The sequence below is a fragment of the Lagopus leucura genome, unplaced genomic scaffold, assembly GCF_019238085.1.
Source record: "Lagopus leucura isolate 7727_CA_CO unplaced genomic scaffold, USGS_WTPT01 Super-Scaffold_100001, whole genome shotgun sequence".
NCBI lineage: Eukaryota > Metazoa > Chordata > Aves > Galliformes > Phasianidae > Lagopus > Lagopus leucura.
The window spans coordinates 86,511,006-86,525,268 of NW_024962262.1; positions in this window are offsets into that span (position 1 = coordinate 86,511,006).

Here is a 14,263-nt window from a genome sequence, read left to right on the forward strand (position 1 = left end):
AAAAAAAAAAAAAAAAGTCTGCTTTCTTAACTCTATTTTTCAGAAGAGAGCATATGTATTGGAGGAAAGGGTTTTCCATCTACCTCTGCTTTGGACAAAGCTCCCTGGACCCCTATCGCTGCAGCAGCTGCCCTCCTAGTTGCTGCTTACTGCCCAACTGCCCATCCATTTAGATTGCTTCAAACACTTGGAGAACGGGATTTGGAGCAGCTGACCTATTCCCACTTCATCTTTCACAGAGGATGACTCCAGAAGTAGCTATGAAGGCTACATCCAATTCAGGTAGACATTTTTACAACAGTAAGAAGTTAAGTACACCTCATTTTCCTGTGCTTAGTCCTTCTCCTTGCCTCCCTACCAAATGGTGTCCTTTTATCTTGAGGATAGCACATTCCTACAGAAGGAATGGGGTATGAATACACTTTTGTTTTCATGACGCAGTCACACTTGTTAATGCATGACTGTACCACCCAGAAACACCCACCTCATCCAAATGTGCTTTTGGCAATCACCGCCTTCAGCTGGTGTCTAATTGTTCTTAGCATTAGGGAGGCACACAGAAATAAGTATCTGCCAAATTATTTTCTCCAGTAGTTACAAACTCAGCACATTACTTCCAGGCAAGCACACATTCCTACTTGGCCTTTGTATTTCAGATTCCTTTGCAAAAGGAAACAGAAAATCACCCCTGTAGCTATAGTAAAGGGAGGGCTTTTTAGAGCTCTGCAGATCAAAGAAAAAAAGGCTGCAGGAAAAGCAGGAAGAAACCCTTGTAGCAGACCTGTAAAGACTGAGCATAAATCTAATGCTTGCAAGCATTTCAGAGCCACAAGAAGTGAGATTTACCTACTGTTTTCTCTCCTATTCCTCTTCTGAAAAGTACTGATACACTACAGGGACAGTACTACCAATATCAGAACTTAAAAATACCAGCAATATGTTGCTATCTCCCCTCCCATGCACAATCCTGAAATTAATTAAGCAGAATTTTTCTTAAGGATTTTCTATTTGTCTTCTGAAGAGCTTAATTTCTAATTTGTTGTCTAATTTGAAGAATAAACCTTTAAAATAAAAATAAACATTTCTATGACCTAGGGCTTCTGGATACTATTTAGTAAATAAATAGATAAGTAAATAGATCAAAACCTTGGTGATACAGAGCTTGGCTAAGAAGATAAAGACTACAGAGTACAGAACAGGCAGAAGTCAGCAGCATTGGCATAAACAGTTAAGTTTACCAATTTAATCCAGCACAGCCCTTCAAGTGTCAAAACCCTCTCACAACAGACAGCAATGACTGAAAGAAACCTTATATCCTCAAGAAATTGCTGAACTCTAAATTTTCTAAAATCCACTTGTTTACTTCATGTTGAGTTGTTGACTTGGATGGGGCAGGGTAAAAAGGCAAGGAAAGTGTTTATTGAACACTGCCATTTCTTTATACACTAGTAGTTCAAATCAGTGGTATCCACTCTTCAAGTTACATGTTTATTTGAACTTTAGTTTTGAAGGTATGAATTCCTGTGTAACAGACATTACACAGCACTAACAAAGTTAACATCCCTTTCCATTTTAAAATGAGACAGATCCTACAAATGCACATCACTTTCTCTTGCTAAATTAAATCTTTTCCTATTCTCCCCATACACTCATTGATTTGAATTTCGGAGCAGTATATTATAGTTTGTGTTTAAAAGACGAAAAACAAATTTAATGCCAAAGTGCTAACGACAAAGGTGAAGCTAGAAAAGTGATTAATTTCCTCGCTTTCAGTTTGGATCACGAGTGGTAGTAGACATTTAATGCAATAGCTAGTTCTCTGTTGGCAGCACTCCAAGATGCAAAAGCTGTGTCTAATTTGTATGACAGCAAGCGTCTGCTAAGCAACTCACTTTCGGCTAAGCCCAGTTTTCTGCATTTCTCAGTACAAAGCTGCCTAAAATGATCCAGAGCCATGAAATAAGAAATCACTCTGTTTGCACACCTACCTTTTCTAAAATGATAGTCACTGGGAGATAACTCTTCCCAAACACTTACCATTAACCAGCAGGGACAAAGCTGTGTCTTTTATCCACAACAAAAACAGCCAGAAGCTTTCACCTCTGTTTCCTTTTTGGGAGATAGCCAAAAGGCAGCCTGACCAGACTGAGGACCAGGTGGGCTCAATGCAGACCAGCACTGCTGCCCCACCACGTGCAAAATGAGCTCTCTTCAAGGAGAATGCCACCAATAACAAGCTTACTCAGCACTAGCTAGTAACAAAAAGAAGAGCAGTCCAGTATTTGGCCTGTCTTCACTGGCTAGGAAAGTCCAGCTTGGTATTAATTGCCTTTTCAGTCAGCGGATCAGTTCCTGCCGCTTATTTTCTACCCTAACATAGCTGGGCTTTGTCAGCTGTCCTGGCACGATTTGTAAGACAGTGCTGAATCAATCGTGATCAGTGCAGGGCTTGCATGCCCTCTAATCATAAAGCTCCTCTCTCAAGGTCAGGTTTCAACTTGGGTAAATGCAAAGAGATAGGAATTTAAGATAACAAAAATTCAAGGCAAGGATTTGGTGTGGATTTTTCTTCCGCAACTACTTTGACAGCAAGTAAACTGAACCCAAACTAGTGAAACTAGTGTTCCAAACAAGTGACATATATATATAACAAGTAAGCATGACCTTAATTTTCACAGACGTGAGTTATGTTACTATTAGACTGTTTCTAACATTACTTATTGTCAGTCTTTTTTGTTAATTTCATCAGTTTTTCCCAACTTATTTTCAAAGTGCAGAAGAAATACTAATTCACTACTCATCTGCAGTAAATAGGTAGGTCTTCTCACAGTTTTACAGGTAGAAAAGCAGAAGTCAAGGGAAGTAGGCATTCAGCACTTTTCACTACGTTAAGTCCGAGAGTGCCAAAGATTCCCAGTCTACTGCTAGAATCACAGAATGGTCAAGGCTGGAACAAACATCTGGAACGTGCTTCCCAACACCATGTCTAGATAGCTTTTGAGTATCTGTAAGGATGGAGAACTCCGTAACATCTCTGTGACACCTATGCCAACGTTCAATCACTCTCATAGTGAAAAACACATTTCCTGATGTTCATATGGAAGATCATGTGCTTTAATTTATGTTCACTGCTTCTCATCCTGCCTCAGGACACCACTGAAAACAGCCTGCCTGGCTTTGTCTCCTTTATACCAGCCCTTCAAGCATTTATATACATTTCTATGGTCCCTGAGCCTTCCCTTCACTAGGCTGAAGAGTCCCAGTTCTTCAGGCCTTTCTTAATACCAGAGATTCCTTAATCACCTTGTGGTCCTTCACTTTCCTTTACATCCCTGTGTCTCTTGTATTAGGGAGCACAGAAATGGACTCAAGTGCTCTGGGTGTGGCATCACCACCACAGGGGAAGGATCACCCCTTCCAATTGCTGGCAACACTACTTCTAATGCAGCCCAGAAGCCTGTTGATCTTTGCAGCAAGTACATTGCTGGCTCATGCTTAGCTTGATGTTCATGAGGATCCCCAGGGCCTTTTCTGCAAAGCTGCATTTCACATGCTTATTCCCAAGCAAACAATGGAATACATTGGAAACAAGGGTTGTTCCATCGTAGGAGCGGAACTTCAGGATTCCTTTTGTTGAACTGTGTACTGGCCTGACAAAAGAAAACAAGATATATGGATCAAAGCAAATCAAAAAAGGGGAAGGAGTAGGAGAGCAGGAGAAGACAGACTGAGCAGTTCTCTCCCCCACAGTGCCAGGGGACCCTGAAACAAACTTGCTTGAGATGAGCTCAAGCACAATTCATTTTGAAGCTGCCTGACACATCCCATGAGCTGAGCACAGCATAGTAGAATCGTACAAGGGCTTGGGCTGAAAAGGACCTCAAAGATCATCTAGTTTCAGCACCCCTGCCATGGAAGGGTTGCCAACCACTAGACCAGGCTGCCCAGAGCCACATCCAGCCTGGCCTAGAATGCATCCAGGAATGGGGCATCCACAACCTCTCTGGGCAACCTGTTCCAGTGCGTCACCATCCTCTACGTGAAAAACTTCCTCATCACACAGAATCACACACAGAATGGCCCGGGTTGGAAGAGACCTCAAGGATCATGAATTTCCAACCTCCCTGCCACATGCAGGGCCGCCAACCTCTACATTTAATACTAGATCAGGCTGCCCACGACCCATCCAACCTGGCCTTGAACCTCCAGGGACAGGGCATCCACAACCTCTCTGGGCAGCCTGTTCCAGCACCTCACCACTCTCTTTGTAAAGACCTTTCCCCTGGCATCCAACCTAAATCTTCCCTCCTTCAACTTAAAACCATTTTCCCCTTGTTCTGCCGTTATCTACCCTTTCAAAGAGTTGACTCCCCTCTTGTTTGTAGGCTCCCTTTAGGTACTGAAAAGCTGCAGTGAGGTCACCCCAAAGCCTTCTTTTCTCCAGGCTGAACAAGCCAAGCTCTCTCAGCCTGTCTTCATAGGGGAGGTGCTCCAGTCCCCTGATCATCTTTGTGGCTCTCCTCTGGACCCTCTCCAACAGTTCTCTGTCTTTCTTGTACTGGGAGCTCCAGACCTGAACACAGTACTCCAGATGAGGCCTCACAAGAGCAGGGTAGAGGGGACAGTCACCTTCCTGTTCCCACTGGCCACTCCTCTTCTGGAGCCCAGAATTCCATTTGCTTTCCAAGTTGCAAGGGCACACTGCTGGCTCATGTTAAGTTTTTCATCCATCAGGTCCGCCGGGTCCTCTGCAGGGCTGCTCCCAAGGACTGCTCCTTCCAGTCTGCATTGATGCCTGGGATTCCTCCCAGCCCAAGAACAAAACCTTGCTCTTTGCTGTGCTGAACTTTATCAGGTTCACCTGGACCCACCTTTCAAGCCTGTTGAGGTCCCTCTGAATGTCACCCCTTCCTTCCACCGTGTCAACCGCACCACTCAGCTTGGTGTCGTCAGCAAACTTGCTGAGGGTGCACTCGATTCCGTCATCGATGTCACTGATAAAGATGTTAAAGAGCACCGGTCCCAAGACAGACCCCTGGGGGATGCCGCTCATTACTGGCCTCCACCTGGGCATAGAGCCATTGATCATCACCCTCTGTCTGCGGCCTTTCAACCAGTTTCTTACCCTTCGAGTGGTCCATCCATCGAATCCACATCCATCCAATTTGGAGATAAGGATGTGGTGGAAAAGCATGTCAAAGGCCTTGCTCAAGTCCAGGTAAATGACATTGGTCACCTTACACTTGTCCAGCAATGCCGTCACTACATCATAGAAGGTCATAAGATTTGTTAAGCATGACCTTCCCCTGGTGAAGCCGTGTGGCTGTCTTGGATCACACACTCATTCCTCATGTGATCAAGCATGTCATCCAGAATGATCTGTTCCATGATCTTCCCAGGTACAGAAGTGAGACTCACCACCCTGTAGTTCCTGGGGTCCTCCTTGCTCCCTTTCTTGTAAATGGAGTGACGTGACCCTTCCCCAATCATCCAGGACCTCAGCTGAGCCACTTGAGCTTTTCAAATATGATGAATAAGCAGCTTGGCAACCACCTCAGCCAGCTCCTTCAGAACCCTGAGATGCACGCCATCCGACCCCTTAGACTTCTACACATTCAGTCTCGTGAGGCTGTCTTGGACTTGCTCTGCCCTTACAGTGGGAGGGATTTACCACCCCAGTCCCCTCCTAGAGGTTTAGGGACACAGGGCTCAGGGACATGAGAAGTACTGGAATCCTGGCCACCAATGAAGACTGAGGCAAAGAACTCATTCAGTACCTCAGCCTTCTCTTCGTCCGTTGAAGCCAGTTCTCCTTTTACATGTACCAAAGGTGGTACATTCTTTTTGTCCTGTCTCTTCTGGCCAACGTACCTATAGAATGTCTTCCTATTGTTTTTCACATCCCTCTCCAAGTTCAGTTCTGCCTGCACCGTGCCTTTCCTGTTCCATGTCTACAAGTTCAAACAGCATCCCTGTATTCTTCCCAGGTGATACACCCTTGTTTCCAGACCTTGTATGTACCTTTCTTTGCCCTCAGTGTGCCCAGCAGGTCCTTGCCAAGCCATGCCAGTGTCCTACCTCCTGTGCTCCTCTGCTTTCTTATTCAGAGGGATGGAGAGCTCTTGTGCTCTCAGGAAGGCATCCTTGAAGTGTAGCCAGCTCTCCTCAACATCTTTGTCTTTAAGGACAGCATCCCAGGGGATCTTGGCCAGCAATCCATTGAACAGCTTAAAGTTCACTCTTCCAAAGTTCAGGGTCCTGACTCTTTGCCAGACCTACATTCCTCAAGATCACGAAATCTAATACCTAACCTAAATCTCCCCTGTCCTAGTTTAAATCCATTCCCCCTTGTCCTATCACTATCAGCACACAACACGAGAGTTCTTACTGGGTCAGTACATATCTGAGCGCATAGGAGTGAAGGCTCAAAAATCAGTGTGACAATACTAGTCAGCATTAGGCACATACAACCAGTGAGACTGGAGAACTGCAAGTACTGGGATTTTAAAAGCCACGGTCAGCAGAGAAAAAAAAAAACTGAGTATGATCAAAGCACATATTTTCAAATCTTACCTATGTTTCAACATTGTCGTCTATCCCATCCCTCTCAAAAGTCACCTTGAGGAAAGAAAGAGTGCTAAACAGAGACCCACCCCTTGCTTTAGACCTAGCCAGTGATATCTGCTCAGCTTGCTTTCTGTACCCCAAGCACAAGATATACAAAGTCAAGCCACTACCATAATTTCCACCTCTCCTTAGTGCACGCCAGTCCTCCCCACTCCTTGCCAGCCTGGCTTTCACCTGCTCCAGCTCACTGAGAATGGAGTGAAAGCCCCTTGTAACCAATTTATTCTACTGCTTCTCTTTCCTCCCTGGTCAGAGAATAACAGAAAATGGCTAAAATACCCTCCAAGTTCTAAACCTACAAACAAGCCAGGAAAATGGAGTACAATGAAGCAACCTAATTCAAGAGAAAATAAGGAAGGAATGCTTATCTGAACCATCCCTTCTAGTCACCTCACTACATAACCTGGCTGTTCTCTCCATAACACAGTGCCCACCACAAATGAAGGATGAAGTTGCTTTCAGAGGAAATTTTGGCTTATTTTATATTACTTGACAAAAGAGCTCACTTAGGGATGCTTCAGGAGCATGAGAATAAATAACGGTACCCATTCTGCCTTTCGTTTTCCTCTGCTGTACCTGGAACAGCGAAGGAGGCGTATTATTGATGAACGCGCCGGCAAGGAAGAAGAGCAGGTGAAATAACTGTCAAAGAGAAGGAGAAAAACCGGAGCAGCAGAGCAGATTCGGCATAACCCCAAACCCGAAGCTCTGCCACTACTGCGAGCAGAGCAGCATCCACCAGGCTGTCACTACAATCAACTCATCCGGGCCGGGCCGGGCCGGGCGGCTGCCATTTCCCGGGCGGGCGGTTCCCCCTAGCGGTCCTGGGGCGCGCCGCACTGCCCGAGCCGCTGCTCCTGAGGAGCATCGGAGGGGCCCCGGGGTGATTTTTTGGGATAGTAACCCAAGAGTAAACACCGAGCACACAGCTGGGAGAAGGGAAAAGAGATTAATACAACTTTCCATAGGGTTAATGCACACTTCGGTGGCAGAAGATTTCAGGGCACAAGAGGCACTAGAGTTTCCTAGGAAGGAGAAAGGGATGTGACATTTCCTCCCCCTCATTGATGCTGCAAGATTGAAATAATTTGTGCCTCTGTAACATTTTGTTAGCTGATGCAGGCTCCACGCTGTTTAAGTTTGACTAGGCTAGAGAGTTCAGCAACTTCTCTGAGACCTCCCAGGCAAAGGTCAGCTATTTGAAATGGGCTGCAGAAACATCGACCCTGTTTGAAAATGTACATGAGAAATATAGATCACGAGAGATCAGCTCCCCCAGTGAATTCCAATAATATAGAATCATAAAGATCAGAAAAGGCCTCTAAGGTCACCCAGTCCAACCACCGACCCATCCCCACCATGCCCACTACCAAGTCCCTCAGTGCCACAGCCACACAGTTCTTTAACACCTCCAGGGATGGTGACTCCATCAGCTCCCTGGGCAGCCTGTGCTGCTGCCTCACCACTCAGAAGAAATGTTTCCTAGTATCCCACGTGAAGCTCCCCTAGCACAACGTGAGACCATTCCCTCTCATCCAGTCACTGTTACACGAGCGAGTGAACCTAGAAGCATTTATGCCTTTCACTTGAAGCTGGAATTTTTACTTTTTATTTTTAAATATAGGCAGCACGCGAGTCGCTTGAGCTGCTTTGCAAAGTGAAAATGAAAGATGGCAGATTTTCTGACTTCTTTGCTTCTGTCAACATCCCTTCTCTTTTTTTTTTTTTCTGTCCCATATGTTCTCTTCTACTGTCACATAGACAAAAAAAAAAAAAAAAAAAAGTCACCAGACCTAGAATTTTTTTTCTTCTTCAAAGTTTTGTTGAATTTTAAGGATAAACAAATAAATAAATCATTCACAGAAAATGTGAGACCAGTTAGCATTACCTATGCTGCAGGTCCAAGTAAATAACACAATGGCAGTTTGAACTCATCATGTTCCCTTCTGCTGCAGGATGTATCACTCTGTTGAAGGAACTGAGACTCAGGTAGTTACAAATATCCAGACATCCTCAGAGGAGCTAGTTCTACCCAGCTAAGAGCTCACATTTCCAGACGATTTAGGAAGCTACACAAAATTAACTGTTGCAGTCAGCAGGGATATAAGGTGGTACAAACCGCATCCAATTCAGTAGCCATGGAAAATGTAGGTCAGATTGTTTTTGCCAAGTTGTGCTTCTCACAGCATTTAACATTAGTTTGATGCAGAAATATCACAGGGACTCTTTCTACTTGCAGCATTTCACCATATAATTAGCAAATACAAAGTAAACTCATCCTTTTTCCCTTGCCCCAACATATTTCTTTCTGTCACTAGATGACATACACAGATATTCTAGTGGAGGAGGTTTTCTCACTCAAACATGTCTCCAGGAGTTTCATTGCTGGAACAGGCAAGAAGATCAAATGATATCAGCAACATTGTAGGAGATCACAGATACGAAATAATCTCTCTACATTAACAAGGTATCTGTCATAACCCCTGAACTAAAGCAAATCAAGTTAGATGAGACCTTCCCCAGGGCCCAGAAAATAAAGTGAAGACTGATGGCGAAACAGACAGCTGACGTGGCTTGCAGCACACCCAAAAGGGGTGAAATCCACTCTCTAGCACCTAGAAATTTGCCCACCTTGCCAACAGGTCTCTTTCTATACAAATGAGCTCATGCCTCCTCTGCCTGCGGCTGCATAAACATAAGGTAGGGACATGCCAGCCCACGGCAGTGTGCTAGCCCTCAAATTCACAGGGCTGAGGTCATTGCAAGGAGCAAAAGGCAAGCTCACACACACAAAGCCAGGGAAGTTGCCAGACCTTTTATCTCTGCAGTGTGTCAATGTAAATGCAAGTGTTGTCTACTATAAAGGCTGCTGTCATTAAGCTGTGTTAAGGTACAGGCAATCCTGAGCCTCATGAGGGCTTTTTAGTGCAAGGAAAATTCCCCCCTGACCAATTAGTATAGTTTTCCTTTTGCTTAGCATTATGCTGCTAGAACCACAGATCAGCCCAGCATGAATATGCTCCAGAAGGCTCTGGTCTTTGTAACCAGGAAGAGAATTTGCTACAGCATCCATTGCCTTCTCTGTGCTGTTCACAGACCTGGGATGTTCAGAGAGTTAGTTCATCAATTCTGTTATTTTGTTTGCTGGTTAATCCTATGGGATCTATACTGAAGTAAATCATCACTGCTGGGTACTTTACAGAAACCAGCAGTCTGCTTGTATTAAAGGAAAGTGTCAGCATTTTCTGCACAAATCATTTCAACATTTCTCTGCTTGTCTCAACCAGCCATGAGTCCAAACTGCAGGATAGAGTACGACTTCTTTGCAGTTAGTGTCATTTGCTCAGTGAGTACATCCATAAATTAAAAAAAATCAATAGAGCATTGTCCAAATCCCATTCTGATCCAACTCTGGAATCTCCAGAAACTGCATGGATCTGACAACTATGCCTTCCAAATCTTCTCTAAAAAATAGTTTGGAAGTTCTGTAACTGAAAGTTTGCACTCATCCAACATTAATCCAGCTGTCCTTGCCTTGCATCACATCTTCACTCTGAAGTTGCACAGAATTTTATGGGATTGCCTTTGTCGAATCCATGGAGATATTGCCAAATGCTGACTTTAGCCTAGTGAGTTAGATTTCCTCTAAGATCTCTTCAGGTGGTGGAAAGAAAGAGGTTCTTTGAGAGACGGGTTCAGAATAACTATAACAGGCTGCAGACATTAGCTGCAGTATCTGAATGTTATCTTCCTTGTCACATCCTAGGCAGACAGAGCAGACTTCAAACAGTCCTTAAGCATACCTGTCAGGATTTGGAAGAAGACTGCTACACGGACCCTGTATCCTCTACTTATTCTTTTAATAGTCCCTGGGGGAAAAAAAAATAAAAATAAAAACACAGCAACCTGCCAAGATGAATGCAATGAAGGAAACCCCCAGCAACTGAAGTCAGATGTTTACATTCACCTTTAGCTTGTTTCTTCTGTCTGAGAAAAAAATAGACCCTGCAGAACACTGGATATAGTCTGATTTTACTAATCTCTGCAGACAGACAATCAACATGAGGTATTTTATTGCCATAAGTTAAGGAAGCTTTATTTAAGAGGAAGTACCTTCCCATAATACTACAGCTAACTTACTCTATGCATTTACTTTAGCTTCACTTTGACAGCATACGGTTTTAAAATAAGTAGCATAATCTGAGATGTACCACAAAGAACCTAACCTAACATAAAGCTAAGCTATGCCAACTCCTGGTGTCCCCAGAAATGATAACATTCCTGTTAACTACAGAAGGTTAGAAGGTTATCCAACGTTTTGGCATAGTATAAAAATACAGTTTGTTCTGAATTCTTTTTCTTACAGTATCCTGCTCTTCTAGGCTACCCAGTTATCTAGATGTTCACTATCCAAAATCGTAAATGTAGAAAGCTAGATTTGGCTTTAAGACTATCTTCGATTCACCATTTAAGAAGGGTTGTAGATTGTTTAATGCAGCTATAACAAAAAGAGGGAAAACATCTGCCAGTCCATTCATTTTGTGAACAGCAGTGATCTCGAAAGAGAAGCATCTAAGCCCACTCCTGATGAAATACCTATAATATAACTTCTAATCTGCAAGAAGGAAAAATCTAGTCATGAAGTTTGAAGGCAGAAGGGCAGAGATTTCAACCCCTTACCTGACAGCTGAAATGGAAGGAAAGATGATGTTAAGGCAGAGCTATTTGCACCATCTCTTCAGGAGAAGGAGGTCTCAATTGTATGAGGGAAGGGTGAAGAGGACCACCTAGAATCATTTGGAAGGGGTGGTGCCTGGCTTTTATGTTTTTATTTTCCATGATTCAACAGAATTATAGCAATCTGCCTCAATCTCTGTGTCTTTCCTTGACATCTCTGTGGCAGGAAGACATGGATTTTGCTATGATTAATCATTGGCGTCTCATTCCTCTGCAGATAGCCTGTGTTTAATAAAACCTGGAAATCAAACAGTTCAAGGCTAATTGCCAAGTAGAATCCAGCTGGCAGGTGAACACAGGATAACACAGCTGTGATAGATAACTTTCCTAGAATCATCCTGAGACAACAAAGTTTTACTGTCCTCACCATAACCTCCAATGTGGACAACAGTGGGCCAAGCCTCTGTGTTTGACTGCAGTCTTAAAAATTTTCCTTCCTTTCAGAAACTCCAGCTAGCTATGGAGGTTCCTGGCAAACTACTCAGCTCTTGCAGCCTGACTGCTTCTGATGATGCATAAACATATTGGATCTTGCACAAAGCAGCACATACTATGTCTCTCCTAGCCTATCCAGGCATTTAGGAGCATATTTCTGTTTCCTCCTTTCACAAAGGTACTACTCATTGGTGGTGGATTCTCCTTACCGTAGTATTTTTGTCCCCTTACACTTGTTAACATCTGCATCTTCACAGGTGAACCGCTGCTTTGCTCAGAGAGGTTTTACAAACCACGGAAGAGACTGAGACTGAAGCCTGGGTCCTATTTGCAATCACTGCCCACATTTTTGTTTGTGATTTTGCAGAGGTGCCAAAAGAGCAAAGCTAATAATCTGGATTTTTTTTTTCTAAACATAAATCAGTAAAGTACAAGAATAAAGATGTTAGACTGACCCCAGAAGATTAAGGAGTACTCCCAGAGAAAATGAGAACAAAATAAGAAGAATCTTGTGATAAGCCAGCCATTTATCTGAATGACAACACTGTCAGTCAGCAGTTTTCTCTATCTGGTGGCTATTGTGTCCAGAGGTAACTGGGGAATACCTTCCTTCCAGGCTGCTTCTGTCTGAAATTCAGACAGAATCCAACAGTATTAGTCAGTGCCTACTGTGCATAGGACTTATGACTGTGGAGAATCAATGCAGTGTGCAATTTCCTTGCTGATCTTCTCATCTTGTTCTCTAAGTTAGATAAATGTATCACAAGGCCCAGGACATAGTAATCTAGCCACAAAACTCAAGCAGCATAGAAACAGTTTATTCAGTACTATATTTCCTATTTAGATAGAGTAAAGTAAACTCATCCCACTCATTTCACAGATGCGTAGCTTTTCTAAAGCCTTTCTCAATATTAGAGCTGAAAATATCTTTATATTAGTAAAAACAAGGCTTGAGGCAGCAGCAAGGCTCAGATCATTAAACAACCATTAACTAATGTTATTAGTTAACTATAACTAATGTTATTGGTATCCTTACCTCACAAGCTCAAAGAGGACACTGTAACTTGGTAGAATTATTTAGAATGATCCAGCCTCAAACATCCAGAGTTTAGAGGTAGTTTTTTTTTGCTATTTCTTTTGAGATGTGATGCTTACCACAATGCCACTAGCCTAGTGTCTTGCCTCTTTTTTATATCTTACAGTGATTAAAATAATGCATTTCCAGGGAAAGAAAAGTTATATCATTCCCAGAGAAAGAGAATCAAAGCAGAGAGAAAGAGAGAGAAATTTCTAGCCAGAGACCACAAAACAACAGCAAAGAATTAAACACAAAAATTCTCGTTTACTTTGACATCATCTCATTACTTCTTTAGGCTTCACTACAGTGTTTCCAAAAATGTGTAAAATGCTGAAATCAGAAAACAAGCAGGGATGCTCCTTTAACATAAAAATGGGGTCTAGAGTAAAGATTTTCTGTAAGAATACAAAAATATTTATTATTTCAGTCATCATTTTAAACCTTATTGTTCAAAACTGTGACTAAGGCTTCAGAAAACAGTAAATTATTTATTTGAATTTACCACTGATTACTGTGCTGTCCACATCCACTGAGTTTTCAAGTATTTCTTTAGGACTAGAGACATCACATTTCTTCTATAGTCACAAAGGAGACCAAATAACAGAAACTAGGTCTCAGACAGCTGGGGTTTTAAGGAAAAAGAGAACACTAAACAAAAGTATCAAATGCTTTATGAATGATCAGTGAGAATCAGCAATACTATAGTTAGCTTGTGTTGTCAGAGATACTGGAAAGTGAAAAATGACTGAGAGAAAGGAACTTTGTATGAAGCCAGTAGGAAAAATGATGAGCGCAACTGTAGAAGCCCAGAATCAAATCTCCACTCTGTCCATTCAAAATTAGGCTGAGATAGCTCCCCAAGCTATCCCTTGATATCTTGAGGAATAGGGTTGATCCTCCAGATATGGGTCAAGCAAGAGCAACTGCATGCTGGCCAACTGCTGTCACACCTTTGGAGCCAGTGTTGTTTGATCTAGATAAAGTAGCCACAGGATTTAAGGAGGGGCACATCCTCCTGAGATGGGTGGGATCCTTTGGTATGTTTATCCTCATTAGTAAGGAGGAGACAGAAATTCAATGAAAATCTACTTGTTTGTTCCCCTTGCCTCAAAAGGGAGCTTTGAGAACCTGCTGAATGCTCTGATGTGAAATCATTACACAAGCTAGCAATGAGGCTGGGCTGATAATTAGTTTCTTAACACTTGCTATTGCAGGACTTTGTTGGTGTCATTTTCTAAGCTTTTCACTGCTCTGGCTGACCCTTCCTGCCCTGGGCAGCTGTCTTCAGGCCAAAATGATGCTCGAGCTGAAAAGCTGGCCCAGCCTGGCCAACCTCACCAGGTGTTCAAAGGAAATTTGAACCAAAATGTTCTCACTGTTAAAGAA